Here is a 13,330-nt window from a genome sequence, read left to right as displayed (position 1 = left end):
TACAATCCAATTAAATAAGACATCTCTTCAGGCGCCACTAGAGGGCTAAGTGAAAAAATCAAGAGACGAGCTCTTCGTGAAGAGACTGTCTCTACACGATTATCAATACATAATATGTCTTAAATGTATTTATTATCTAGAGACTCAGAGTTGTATCATACAGTTTCTTAGTTGTCTTTTATATTTAGAAAACCGTTTCAACTTCCAAGGGCTCAGGGTTGTACATGCCTAATACTCCCTCTGTTTCTAAATTAAAATTCGCATCAAATAATTAATATATGTGTTTTCATCTATTTCAATATAGACATAGTTAAAAGATATGCTAAGGGTATATTTGTTTGGGATTATAATATATCTATATTATTGGGACGTTTGAATATACTAGATCTAATAATTAGCTGCTAAAATTAGTCAAACAATCTATCTAATATTGCTAATACCAATTCTACCGATAATTTTTAGCCAACATACTTGTTGTGGACTTGTTCTTAAATGCTATGAATTAAAAATAAGGCAACATAAAATATTAAATATCAAAGCCCTTCGTCCTTCGGAACATTATTTCCCTTCGGATATAATGAATTTCGGACGAAGGTTGTGAAAGACATACCTTCACAATCATAATAAAAGATAAAAGAGATTTATACAGAAGGCACGGAAAATAACATGATTACTTTGAACATTATTATTAATATATTTCTATTTATCTTACTTATATAAACAATAACAAATTACAAATGTACCTTCGGCTTGAAGAAAAGTAAGGGTACAAGCGTGATGCTAATGCCAAGTCAGCGTGAACAGTACGAGAGTACTGTTCATCTATTTATAGGCACGGGACGCAGCCCGTGTAAAATTACATTAATGCCCTTTACTTTTATCAATAACTCTATAGTAATTCTTCAAGGTCTAATTTGGCTTTTCATATTTAAGTCGGTTCCCCTTTTCTGCTGTCATGCCGAAGCTCTTCTGCACATAGCTTCGTGATTGTTTCATCCTTCGTCATGATTGTCTTCCATTTCAGTCAAGCTTCGTCTTGACCATGCTCTTGTATACCCGCAACCTGACTCCGAAGATACCTTCTCACATACTTGGAAAACATTGTCAAATCATGTTTTTGAGGACCTTCGAAAGCCGAAGGCCCCCAACAGTAGCCCCTCGCAATATTAATTCGCTGCAATGATAAATTCATATTGCGATATGGACGAAGGCCTTAAGCCGAAGGTCCGAAAAAACATCTTCTCTTTGCTAGAATAGCAACAGTCTTTGACAAGCGGGACCCTCCAGTTTTCAACGCACTAGGTGTATAAATAAGAGCTCATCACGAGTTTATTTGGCACGCTCTCTTGCCAACTGCTTTTACTCACCCAACTTTTAGCCTGCGCGCAACAACACTTGCTTGGCTTTTTAGATTTTAAGCTTCGGTTTCAAGAGCACACTCTCAGTGTTTGCAAGGATGTCTGAAGATAAAAAAGATGTTGGTGATTCGAAGCTAAGTCTTTATGAGGAGATGCATCTAGGCTTTCTTCAATCAATGTCGAAGACTAATACAGAGAAGATCACTAAAGAAATTTTGGAGGGTTTATCTGAAGATACTGGTGACAGTGACAGTTATGATGTGGATAGTGGTGGTGAAGACTCCGAAGATCGACCTTGGCGACCAAGCCATGCGGTTTTTGGTAAATCAAGTATTAAAGAGAATCATCTTGTCAATATGAGGGGCAGATATTTCCGGGACTTGTCCGTTGTGAGGGCTGATGAAGGAGAGAAGACTTGTCCGACTCCTGAGGAAGATGAAGTCGTGGTATTCCGAAGCTTCTTGAAAGCTGGACTACGATTTCCCTTAAGCAGTTTTGTTGTAGAAATACTGAAGATATTTGAAATCTACCTTCACCAACTTACCCCCGAAGCAATCATAAGGATGAATATCTTTGTGTGGGCCGTGAGAAGCCAAGGTTTGGAACCTAATGCGAAAAGTTTCTGCAACATACATGAATTATTGTACGAGACAAAACCCTGGGGTAAAGAACAGTATCACAACAATTTTGGCTGCCACAGTTTCGGCTCCCGGTCTGGGTCAAGCTGCCCCGTGCCGACCTTTCGAAAGAGGTGGCCCGACGACTGGATGACGGAATGGTTTTACGTGAAGAATGACTTGAAATCACGGGAAGATATAAAAAGGATCATTATGCGTCCTATCTGGCAACGCTTCGGCCTGCGGAGGCCGAAGGTGGAAATGAATGAAGCAGCCGAAGAATGCCAGAGAGCCTTCGGTGTTGTTTGCTCTTTTATTGGGACAAGGGATTTGGTCCAAGAACACATTGCCTTCAGAGTATGGCCACTTGTGGAGAAATGGGAAATGCCGAAGGAAACCATTAAAGAAACTGACGAAGGTGGACTAGTCAGGCTGAAATATACATTTAAATACGGAGATAAATTCGTTGAGCCGGATGATGACTGGTTAAATAGTATTGAGGCCATCAGTGATGAATTGCTTGGTGTATACTCAAAGGCCGAAGATACTGCATTATCAGCGGCCTTCGGAGGCCGAAAGAGGAAGAGGCTCAATCGAGTATTTGATGCAATTGGGTTTGTCTACCCCGACTACCGCTATCCAGCGCGGGGTCAAAAAAGAAAGAATCCATCCTGTTGGGGACTTGTTCTCAAATGCTATGAATTAATAACAAGGCAACATAAAATGTTAAATATTAATGCCCTTCGTCCGCCGAAGCATTATCTCCATAAGGATTTAATGAACTTCGGACGAAGGTCACGAGCATAATGTTACGAAGGTTTCACCTTCGTAATTAAACTTGTAAAGATAATACAAAGTAAAGTAAAACATTAAAGATAAATACATCGAAAATAAATGACATCATTCACATATCTTATTATATGAATTTAAGATATTTGAATACAATGTTTAGGTACATTTATACCTTTGCCTTGACAAACACTGATTCCCGAGTGATGCGTTAGCAATTACAGGAATGCGTGAACAGTAAAGGAATACTGTTCACTATTTATAGGCACAGGACACAGCCTGTGAGGAATTACAATCATGCCCCTCATAAAAGTTTACAACAATGACTCAGACCCCTATAGGCTAAAAGGTCATTCTATCTTTAAGTCGGTTCGACCCTTCATCTTCGGATATGTTATAATACCGAAGCTTCATGAATGATGCATTCGGCGTCACGTACGAGCAGCTTCAGCCGAAGCTGTTTCTTTCTGCAGGACCTTCGGCGACGAAGCATGGTCCCAACAGTAGCCCCTTCGCGGTGCTAGATCGTTGAAAGCATCTAGGCCCCTGGTTGGTTTTAGTGATTAATGACAACATAATATTACATGTGACTAACGTGTGTTTTGCAGAGACAAATGGTAAGTTAGGTCACATGTCAGGTAAAAGCACTACAATGTGAAAACAATCCCGGAGATAAGAACTCGAAGCGACGGCTAAAACGACGGAACAAAAGGTGAAGGTCTACGGAGTCCGAGTGTCAAGGAGATGTGGACACTCGCGATTTAGTTAGGTCTTTTATTCTCTTTTAGCCGTACTATAAAGAGGGGTTGTCGATGAGTAGTTTGACCAAGAGAGTTCTAGTGTAGTGTTGGTGCACAATCACACTCATATACAGTGCTAGGTGTCACTCTAGAACTCACACACAAGTTAGAACGAAAACCGATTTGAAAATCAACTGAAAAACAAGACTTAGGGTTTCTGGCTTTGGGGCACCGGACTGTCCGGTGTGCACCGGACTGTCCGGTGCACCCTCTGCCAGGTGGGGCCAGGCTGGTCCTCAGCAGTGTTTTCCCAGTCGCAGAAACCCGAGAGCGCAGCCCTCGGAGATGATTTTTAGTGGCACACCGGACACCGCACCGGACTGTCCGGTGTGCACCGGACAGTGGACTGTTCACTGTCCGGTGCGCCATGAGTCCAACGGCTAGCTGTCAGAACTAGCCGTTGGAAGTGACCGTTGGCGCACCGGTGGCGCACCGTTGGCGCACCGGTGGCGCACCGGACTGTCCGGTGCGCCATCGCGCAGCACATTGCCTGTAACGGCTAGTTGGTGGGTGAGGGCTATTTATACCCCCTCCACCCACCATATTCAATGTCTTGCACTCCACATTTATTCCAGCACCTTGGTAGAGTATTGCAAGCACCAAAAGCCTAGTGAGGAGATTAGAGAATCATAATCCGCGCTTGTTCCTCATTAGCGCTAGTGAGAGCCACCTAGAGCACACACCACTTGCATTAGGCTTCTCTTGGTCAAGCGAAAGTCTATGGCTTGTTACTCTTGGTGATCGGCATCACCTAGACGGCTTGGTGGCGTTGGGAGCTCGGTGATCACCGTGAAGATCTTGTTGGTGACCCGACTCAAGTTTGTAAGCGGTCTCGAGGGATCCACCGCGCCGGAGTGGCAAAGGATCATCTCGTAGTGAGCACTTGGTTCTTGCGAGGACCAAGGGGGAGCGATACCCTTGCGCGGGTGCTCCAACGAGGACTAGTGGAGAGTGCCGACTCTTCGATACCTCGGGAAAAATTGGAGGAGTCTTCTAAACTTTGCTTCACATTCCGCACTTAATTTAAGCTATTTACTTTGTGTATTTGTTTAGCAAGCATTTGAAGCATTGTCTTAGCTTTGTTACATTTCAAGTATTATTTTCTTAGTGCTAGTTGTTGGGGTGAAGTTGGGCTCTTGTTTAGCTCTTGCTTAGGTTTTAATTAGTGTTGATTTTTAGAAAAGCCCAATTCACCCCCCCTCTTGGGCATCGTGATCCTTTCAATTGGTATCAGAGCCTTGTTGCTCATAGATTAGCTTAACCGCTAGAGTTACGATGTCCGGTGGGGATGGACCTCCTCCCGTTTTTGATGGTGACGATTTTCCTTATTGGAAAATTCGTATGGAAGCATACTTAGAGGCTATAGACATTGGTGTCTATAAAGCCGCCACACAAGGGTTTCCCCAACCTAGAGATCCCACAAATCTTGTAGGTGATGAGTTCAATTATGAGAAATGGAATGCGAAGGCCAAAAACACCCTTTTTAGAGGCCTTTGCAAAGATGTGTTCAATAGAGTTCGGAATCATAAAAATGCTCATGATTTGTGGATGGACATTTGTGCTCTACACGAAGGAACTAGAAGTGAACGTGAGGAAAGATATCACATAGCTATGCGAAAGTTAAATTCTTTTGAAATGCTTGCTAATGAAAATGCAAACGCTATGTACTCACGACTTAATATTCTTGTAGAGGAAGTCAATGGATTGGGGCTTACTCAAATCTCACAACCGGATGTTGTGAGGAAGATTCTCAGTGTCCTCCCAATAGACAAATATGGACACATTGTCACTGTGCTACATCAAATGGATCTTTCAGTTACCACACCTACACAAATTTTGGGAAAGATCAATGCCCATGAAATGTACATGCACATCAACAAAGAAGAATCATCTTCCAAAAGAAAGGATTTGGCTCTCAAAGCAAATCATGAAAGAAAAGGAAAAGCAAAAATACAAGTTGAGGAAGAGTCCTCAAGTGATGATGACCTTGATGCAAACATTGCCTTGATGGTAAGGAAGACCACCAAGATGTTGAAGAAGCTAAATAGAGAAGGCATCAAATTTGATTCAAGAAAGAAGAAGTTCTTTTCCAACAAAAGAAAGCCCATTTCTGAGATGGACTGCTACAACTGTGGTGAGCTTGGTCATCTTGCTCATCAATGCAACAAGCCCAAAAAGAACAAGTTCAAGGGCAAGAAGGAAGATGACAACGATGATGAAAAGAAGGAAAAGAATTTTTTCAAGAGGAAGGATGGGAAGCAAAAGAGGTTCCACAAGAAGAAGAATGGAAAGGCCTATATTGTTGGCAATTGGCTCACCGACATCGAATCATCAAGTGGATCTTCTTCAAGTGAAGAAGAGGATGATGAAAAAGTTGCGGCCATCGCCGGGGACTTCTCTTCACCACCACCATCGCCATCATCCACTTCTCACCTATGCCTCATGGCTAGGGGTGAACGAAAGGTACAAAATGATATTAATATTGATGATGATAGTGATAGTGATAGTGATGAAGAATTTGCTTCACCTTCATATGATGAGTTAGCTGACTTGCTTAAAGAATATACACAAATCATTAGAAAGTCAAAAGCTAAATGTGATAGGTTGAAAAATGAAAATGAATCTTTAAATGCCAAGTATGACATAGTTATAAAGGCTAGTGATGAAATAAAGGAAGAAAATAAAACTATGTCATCAACTGTAAATGAGCTCACAAACTCCCTAAAAGATGCTAAGGAGAAGTATGACAAATTAAATGAAGCTAATAGGGAGTTGCAAAATAGACTAGTTAAGATCAAGGAAGACTATACTCAAATTAAATTTGATCATGACAATTTTCTTGTTGAAAATGAACTTTTATCTTGCAAAACACATGAGGCTATTAACCCTGTTGTTAAGCTTGATGTAGCAACCTCATGTGATGATTTGATTCAAGAAGAGCAAACTAGTCTACATGCTGAATTGACTGAAAAAGTTGAAGTCCTGACTTTAGACAACCAAAAATTGAAGAATTATTTGACTGATGCAACTACTAGAGGAAAAGTTGCTATTGAGAACAATGATTTCAACAATGAGTTGGCAGTGGATAATCAAAGGCTTAAGAATGAGGTCAAGAAACTAAAAAGTGAAAATGAACATCTTGCAACAAGTGTGCAAAAGTTCAACAAGGGTCAATACCTCCAAAATGAGCTGCTTATGAACACTGTTATGAAAAATAACAAGAGTGGTATTGGATACAATGCTTTTGTGCAAAAGAAAGCTATCACTCAATACAAGCCAAAGCAGACTCACAAGCCTATCAAATGCTTTGAGTGTGGAAATGAAGGTCATTTTGCCCACAACTGCAAAGCTAAACCACCAACTCCCTTGCCTAAGCACTCAAGACCATTTGCTTTCAATGCTCACTATGTTCTAAGAAAAGTTGCAAATGGAAAGATTAAGGTTACATTCCTAGGTCCACCAAATAAGAGTAGACCTAGACAAATCTGGGTGGCAAAGTCCTTAATTGAGAGAGTCACTGGTCCTATGCAATATAGGGCTCTCAAAACTCAAGCTTGAATTGTCTGTGAATGTAGGTGAACTACAAGACCGGTGGGAGCCATTGGGTTATTGACAGTGGATGCACACAACATATGACAGGCAACCCACGGATGTTCACCTCATTAGATGAGAATGTTGATGGTCAAGATAAAATCACATTTGGAGACAACTCAAAAGGAAAAGTACAAGGACTTGGCAAGGTGGCAATCTCAAATGACTTATCAATATCAAATGTTCTCTTAGTTGCACCTTTGAGCTTCAATTTATTATCAGTGGGACAACTCTGTGATCTTGGACTTCAATGCTTATTCACTCCTACAGAGGTTATTGTAACAAAAATGGATGATGAATCAATGGTATTCAAGGGTTTTAGATACAACAACCTCTACTTAGTGGATTTCACTTCAGAAGATGCAAACTTAAGAACTTGCCTCTTCACCAAAGCTTCTCTTGGATGGCTTTGGCATAGGAGGCTTGCACATGTTGGGATGAGCACACTCAAGAAGGTATTAAAGAAAGATATGGTTAGAGGATTAAAGGATGTGGTATTTGAAAAGGACAAGCCATGCAGTGCATGTCAAGCTGGAAAGCAGGTTGCTAATACACATCCCACTAAAGCTTTCATGTCAACATCAAGGCCACTGGAACTACTTCATATGGATTTATTTGGACCTACAAATTATGTCAGTGCCGGTGGCAACCTCTACTGTCTAGTGATTGTTGATGACTTCTCAAGATACACTTGGGTGTTCTTTCTTCATGACAAATCTGAAGTTGCATCTATATTCAAGAAGTTTGCCAAGAAAGCACAAAATGAATTTGATTGCAAGATTAAGAAGATTAGAAGCGACAATGGCAAAGAATTTGACAACACCAACATTCATGAGTACTGTGATGAAATTGGGATCAAGCATGAAGTATCTGCCACATATACACCTCAACAAAATGGAGTTGTTGAAAGGAAAAATAGGACCTTGATCACTCTTGCAAGAACAATGATTGATGAGTATAACACACCGGAGAGGTTTTGGGCCGAAGCTGTCAACACTGCTTGCTATGCATCAAACAGGCTATTTCCTCACCGGCTACTTGCGAAGACTCCTTATGAACTGCTAAATGGGAAAAAGCCAGACGTCTCTTTCTTCCGGGTATTTGGATGCAAATGCTACATCTACAAGAAACGCCATCACCTAGGGAAGTTTCAAAGACGTTGTGATATTGGTTTTCTTTTGGGTTATTCATTAAAATCCAAAGCATATCGAGTATTCAACCATGCCACTGGCGTGGTAGAAGAAACATATGATGTGGAATTTGATGAGACTAATGGCTCCCAAGGAGCACTTGAAAATCTTGATGATGTAGGTGATGAGCCACTTAGGGAAGCAATGAAGAACATGCCTATTGGAGCTATCAAACCAAAAGAAGATGAAGAAGAGGTGCAAATCATTGACAGGCCTTCTTCATCAAATGTACCACAAGATGATGAAAAAGATGAGAGGCATGCAAATGAAGATACATTTGTCTCTCATGAACAAGCAAGGGTACAAGCCGAAGATGTTGATGCTCCAGGATCTTCTTCCCAAGTGGTTGACAGGAGGAACTCATCACTACTTCAAGCTCATCCTCAAAACCAAATCATCGGGAGTCCTTCACAAGGGGTTATTACTCGATCACATAAACATGCTAATTTTATTGAACATCACTCTTTTGTTTCTTGTGTTGAGCCTACTTGTATAGATGAGGCGCTACAGGATCCGGACTGGGTGAATGCCATGCATGAAGAACTTAACAACTTCACCCGCAACGAAGTTTGGACCCTGGAGAAACCCCCACAAGATGCAAGAATCATTGGAACAAAGTGGGTGTTCAGAAACAAACAAGATGATCAAGGTGTGATTGTAAGAAACAAGGCAAGACTTGTTGCAAAGGGATTCTCTCAAGTTGAAGGCTTAGATTTTGGAGAGACCTTTGCACCGGTTGCTCGACTGGAAGCCATCCGTATCCTACTTGCATATGCATCATGCTATGACATAAAACTTTATCAAATGGATGTAAAAAGTGCATTTTTAAATGGCTTCATAAATGAACTTGTATATGTTGAGCAACCGCCTGGATTTGAAGACCCTAGATATCCTAACCATGCTTACAGGTTGTCCAAGGCGCTTTATGGGCTAAAGCAGGCTCCAAGGGCTTGGTATGAGCGTCTTCGCGACTTCCTCATCGAAAAGGGCTTCAAAATCGGGACCGTCGACACAACTCTCTTCACAAAGAAACATAACGGTGATATTTTCATTTGTCAAGTATATGTTGACGATATAATCTTTGGCTCGACAAATGACTATCATTGCAAGGAATTTGGTGAGTTGATGTCGAAGGAGTTCGAGATGTCAATGATTGGTGAGCTAACATACTTCCTCGGCTTTCAAGTCAAGCAAATGAAAGATGGTAACTTTCTCTCCCAAGAGAAGTATACCAAAGACTTGTTGAAAAGATTCAACATGGAGAAGTGCAAACCAATCAAGACCCCCATGCCTACAAATGGACATCTCGACTTAGATGAGGGAGGTAACCCGGTTAATCAAACTCTCTACCGTTCTATGATTGGTAGTTTATTATACCTTACCGCATCTAGGCCCGATATTATGTTTAGTGTCTGCATGTGTGCTAGATTTCAATCTAATCCTAAGAAAGCTCATCTTCGCGCTGTTAAGAGAATTCTTAGGTATCTCAAGCACACCACAAGCGTTGGTCTGTGGTATCCCAAAGGAGCTACTTTTGATTTAATTGGCTATTCCGATTCGGATTATGCCGGTTGCAAGATTGATAGGAAAAGTACTTCTGGGGGATGCCATCTGCTTGGTAGATCACTAGTTTCATGGTCATCCAAAAAGCAAAATAGTGTTGCCTTGTCAACTGCCGAAGCGGAATACATTGCCGCAGGTGCTTGTTGCACACAGATTTTATATATGAAACAAACTCTTCTAGACTATGGCGTAGTTCTAGAAAAGGTACCTTTGTTGTGTGATAATGAGAGTGCTGTTAAAATTGCTAATAATCCTATCCAACACTCTCGCACCAAGCACATTGATATCCGTCATCACTTCCTTAGAGATCATGTTGCTAAAGGAGATATCATTTTAGAAGGAGTGAGGTCGGAAGATCAATTAGCGGATATTTTCACCAAGCCACTTGATAAGACCCGATTTTGCATGTTGAGGAATGAACTAAATATCCTTGATCTCAGAAATTTTATGTGAAATGTCAAATGGTGTTGTCACTTGCATTGCATATTTAAATTCCTTGTCTTGCATCTAGGACTTGTCTAACCTAGTTGAGATAACCGCCAACAAAGCGAGTGAAAAAGCTTAACTTGGGTCAAACCTGACAAGTCTTAGTTTTTAAGCTTTTAGCACTTAAATTCTTACTTTTCATGCAATTATTGGTTCTTGAAATATGCATGAGGTACTGCACTTAGGGGGAGTATTCAAAACTCAAATCACTCTTGAAAACCCCTAGTGCAAGCACAAATGCAAATTTCACCATTTGCCTATTTTCTCTAAAAATTATCTAGCCTATGGCAAAATATTTTGTAAAGTATATGAGGGTGCCAATACCTATCCCAACAAGTGTTATTTTGTGTGATTATAAGTTGGGATTTGGTTTGGTTAGGAGTTAGATAGAAAAATTCAAAATTTTCCAAACTCCCCTCTGTCTGGGCTCACCGGACAGTCCGGTGTGCACCGGACACTGCACTGTGCAATGTCCGGTGCACCGGCAGCCGCGCGCAAAATTTCTCTTTTCCTGTGCGCTGTCCGGTGGTTCACCGGACAGCTACTGTGCGCTGTCCGGTGTGCACCGGACAGCCACTGTAGACTGTCCGGTGTGCCCATCTCGTGTTTTAAAAAAAGGCCTCCAGCCCGACCGGGCCAGAAGCATTCTTTTCCTGGCCGCGCGCTCTGTCTCCTCCTCTGTCTCTGGCGATTTCCCAGCGCCCGCCGGCGACCTCCTCTCACCGGCGGCCACCGTCCCCGCTGGGCTCCGGCGACCTCGCCCAAGCTCTTCCCCTCGGTGAACACTACTCCTCTTCCCTCTATCTCCCTGCTGTCTGTTGAAATGGCTCTATGGCATCCAAAGCACCACCCTTTGTATCAATTTCAAATTTCTGTGAAATCCCATGCATCCAATTGGTGGTTTGTGCTCTAATGTCTCTATTGTGTATCCCTGCTTGCTTTTAGCTCCTTCGGGACGGCATTCCTACCTAAATTGGCCATATTCCTAAAAACCCTAGCTCCCCGCACACCACGTGTTCGATGAAATGCCCAAACCAGCCAAACTTGCTCCAATTGAACCCAAATTTTTCAGGCACTTTCACCACACTTCCAGTAACCTACTTGCCAAATTTCACGCCAATCCGAGATCCCAGGCTTAAATTTCACCAAAATTCCCGTTTTGCGCGATCGTTTCCGAGCCGAGTGCCCAAAACCCTATTTCTTCGCCTAAATTCAAACCAAGCACACACTTCTCTCATATTGACCTATATAAACCTATTCGTGAAGTATCGGCTCAATCCCATATCGTTTCGTGCCTCAATTCGAATTCCAATCATCCTATGTCACTATTTGCCTGTCAAATGCCGTTTTCACGTCGTTTGACTTCTTGATCGTCCTGTCTCGTGCCATATCTCTCTGTGTATGTACTTATTCACATTTCATATGTTTATGACTATGTGACTAATACGTGCTCACCTCTTCTGTCATTTCAGTGACCTTGTGTGACCGTGTGACGTCTCCCGTCCTGCCTGGATCGTCACCTCTTGTGTGAGCTTTCCAGGTAGACATCTCACTCTTTGCTAAATCTATCAGTCACTATTTGCTCTGTGCTTAGTCTCTCTATCTCATTTGCAGACATTAGTTCAGGATGCCGCGCACGAAGAATGCGTCGGCGTCAGGGGGTGGCGATGACGAGGACCCTCGTCGCCCTTTCAGGCAGGTGAAGGGCAAGACTGTCTATTTGGAGCGGCAGGAAGGCCGCAAGAAGCGGCGTTCGGACAGAGAGGCTCGTGCAGCAGCAGCAGCTGCAGCAGCCGCTGCACAGGCAGCACTCGGAGTTCAGCCGGATGTTCCATCAGATCAGATTGCTTTCCGTGCTCGTCGTCTCGCCTCCCGGTCTCGCTCCTCTACTCACACCTCCGCTTCCACTCCGCCACCCACTCTGCCTGCTCCAGTCACTCCTATTGCTCCATCCACCTCCACCGCCATACCCACTACCAGCACTACGCCAGCCTCCACTGCTTCCCCTGCTCCCGCTCCCGCTTCAGCTCCTCCTGTCCCTCCACCTCGCTTCCGGGAGCGTGATGAGACTAAGGTCCGTCCTCTGGCTTCGGATCCTCGTCTGTTTGACCTTCAGCGCGCTACTGCAGCCCGGGTACGTCGGTTCAGGTACGTACCCGTGGAGTCTTGGCTGCCAGCTCAGAGAGACCCAGCAGCAGGTGTTCTTTTCAGCACACGGATTCAGGAGTCATTCTTCAGGGCTCAGATGTCTGCTCAGATTGCGCTGCGAGTGCACCGCCTATTGGATCTTCCTGCTTTTTTGCTAGCAGCCGGTGCTGAGTCTGAGGCGCATCTCACCTATCTGCCTGGCCTCCTGACTCTTCTGACTATCAGCGGCAGATATGTTGAGGAGTGGGTCCGCGTCTTCTATGCCTCCGTTTGGATTGACCCAGATCATCATTGGATGAGGTTCCGCTTTGAGCGCGAGGATGTCACGATCACTGCTAGTCAGATCCGTCAGCTATTTGGATTTCCTGAGTCGACGACTCGCCTTCATAGCCTCTGCTACGGCACTTCAGATCCTCCTCGTCGCCCTCACGGCGGTATTGCTCCAGGGACAGCTCACGTCGCGGCTCTGTTCCGCCCGCCTTTCACTGATGGGTCGCGACGTTCTCCAGCAGACTTTACTACAGCAGCGAAGTACTTATTTGAGCTCATCAGACGGACACTCCTGCCTAGGATGGGATACAGGGAGGCTACCACTCATATTCAGCTTTGGCTCCTTGGTGCCCTGGTATCCCACTCTGAGTTTGATATTGTGGACTTTCTGATCTGTGAGATCGAGGACACTGTTCTGGATGGGATTCGTGCTCGTCGGCAGCTACCTTATGCTCACTACTTGTGCCACATCTTTGCGCAGCTGATCCAGCCACCTCGTTTTCAGAGCACCCTTGAGG

Source organism: Zea mays, chromosome 10 (assembly GCF_902167145.1).
Source record: "Zea mays cultivar B73 chromosome 10, Zm-B73-REFERENCE-NAM-5.0, whole genome shotgun sequence".
NCBI classification, from domain to species: Eukaryota; Viridiplantae; Streptophyta; class Magnoliopsida; order Poales; family Poaceae; genus Zea; species Zea mays.
This window is presented reverse-complemented; position numbering follows the sequence as displayed.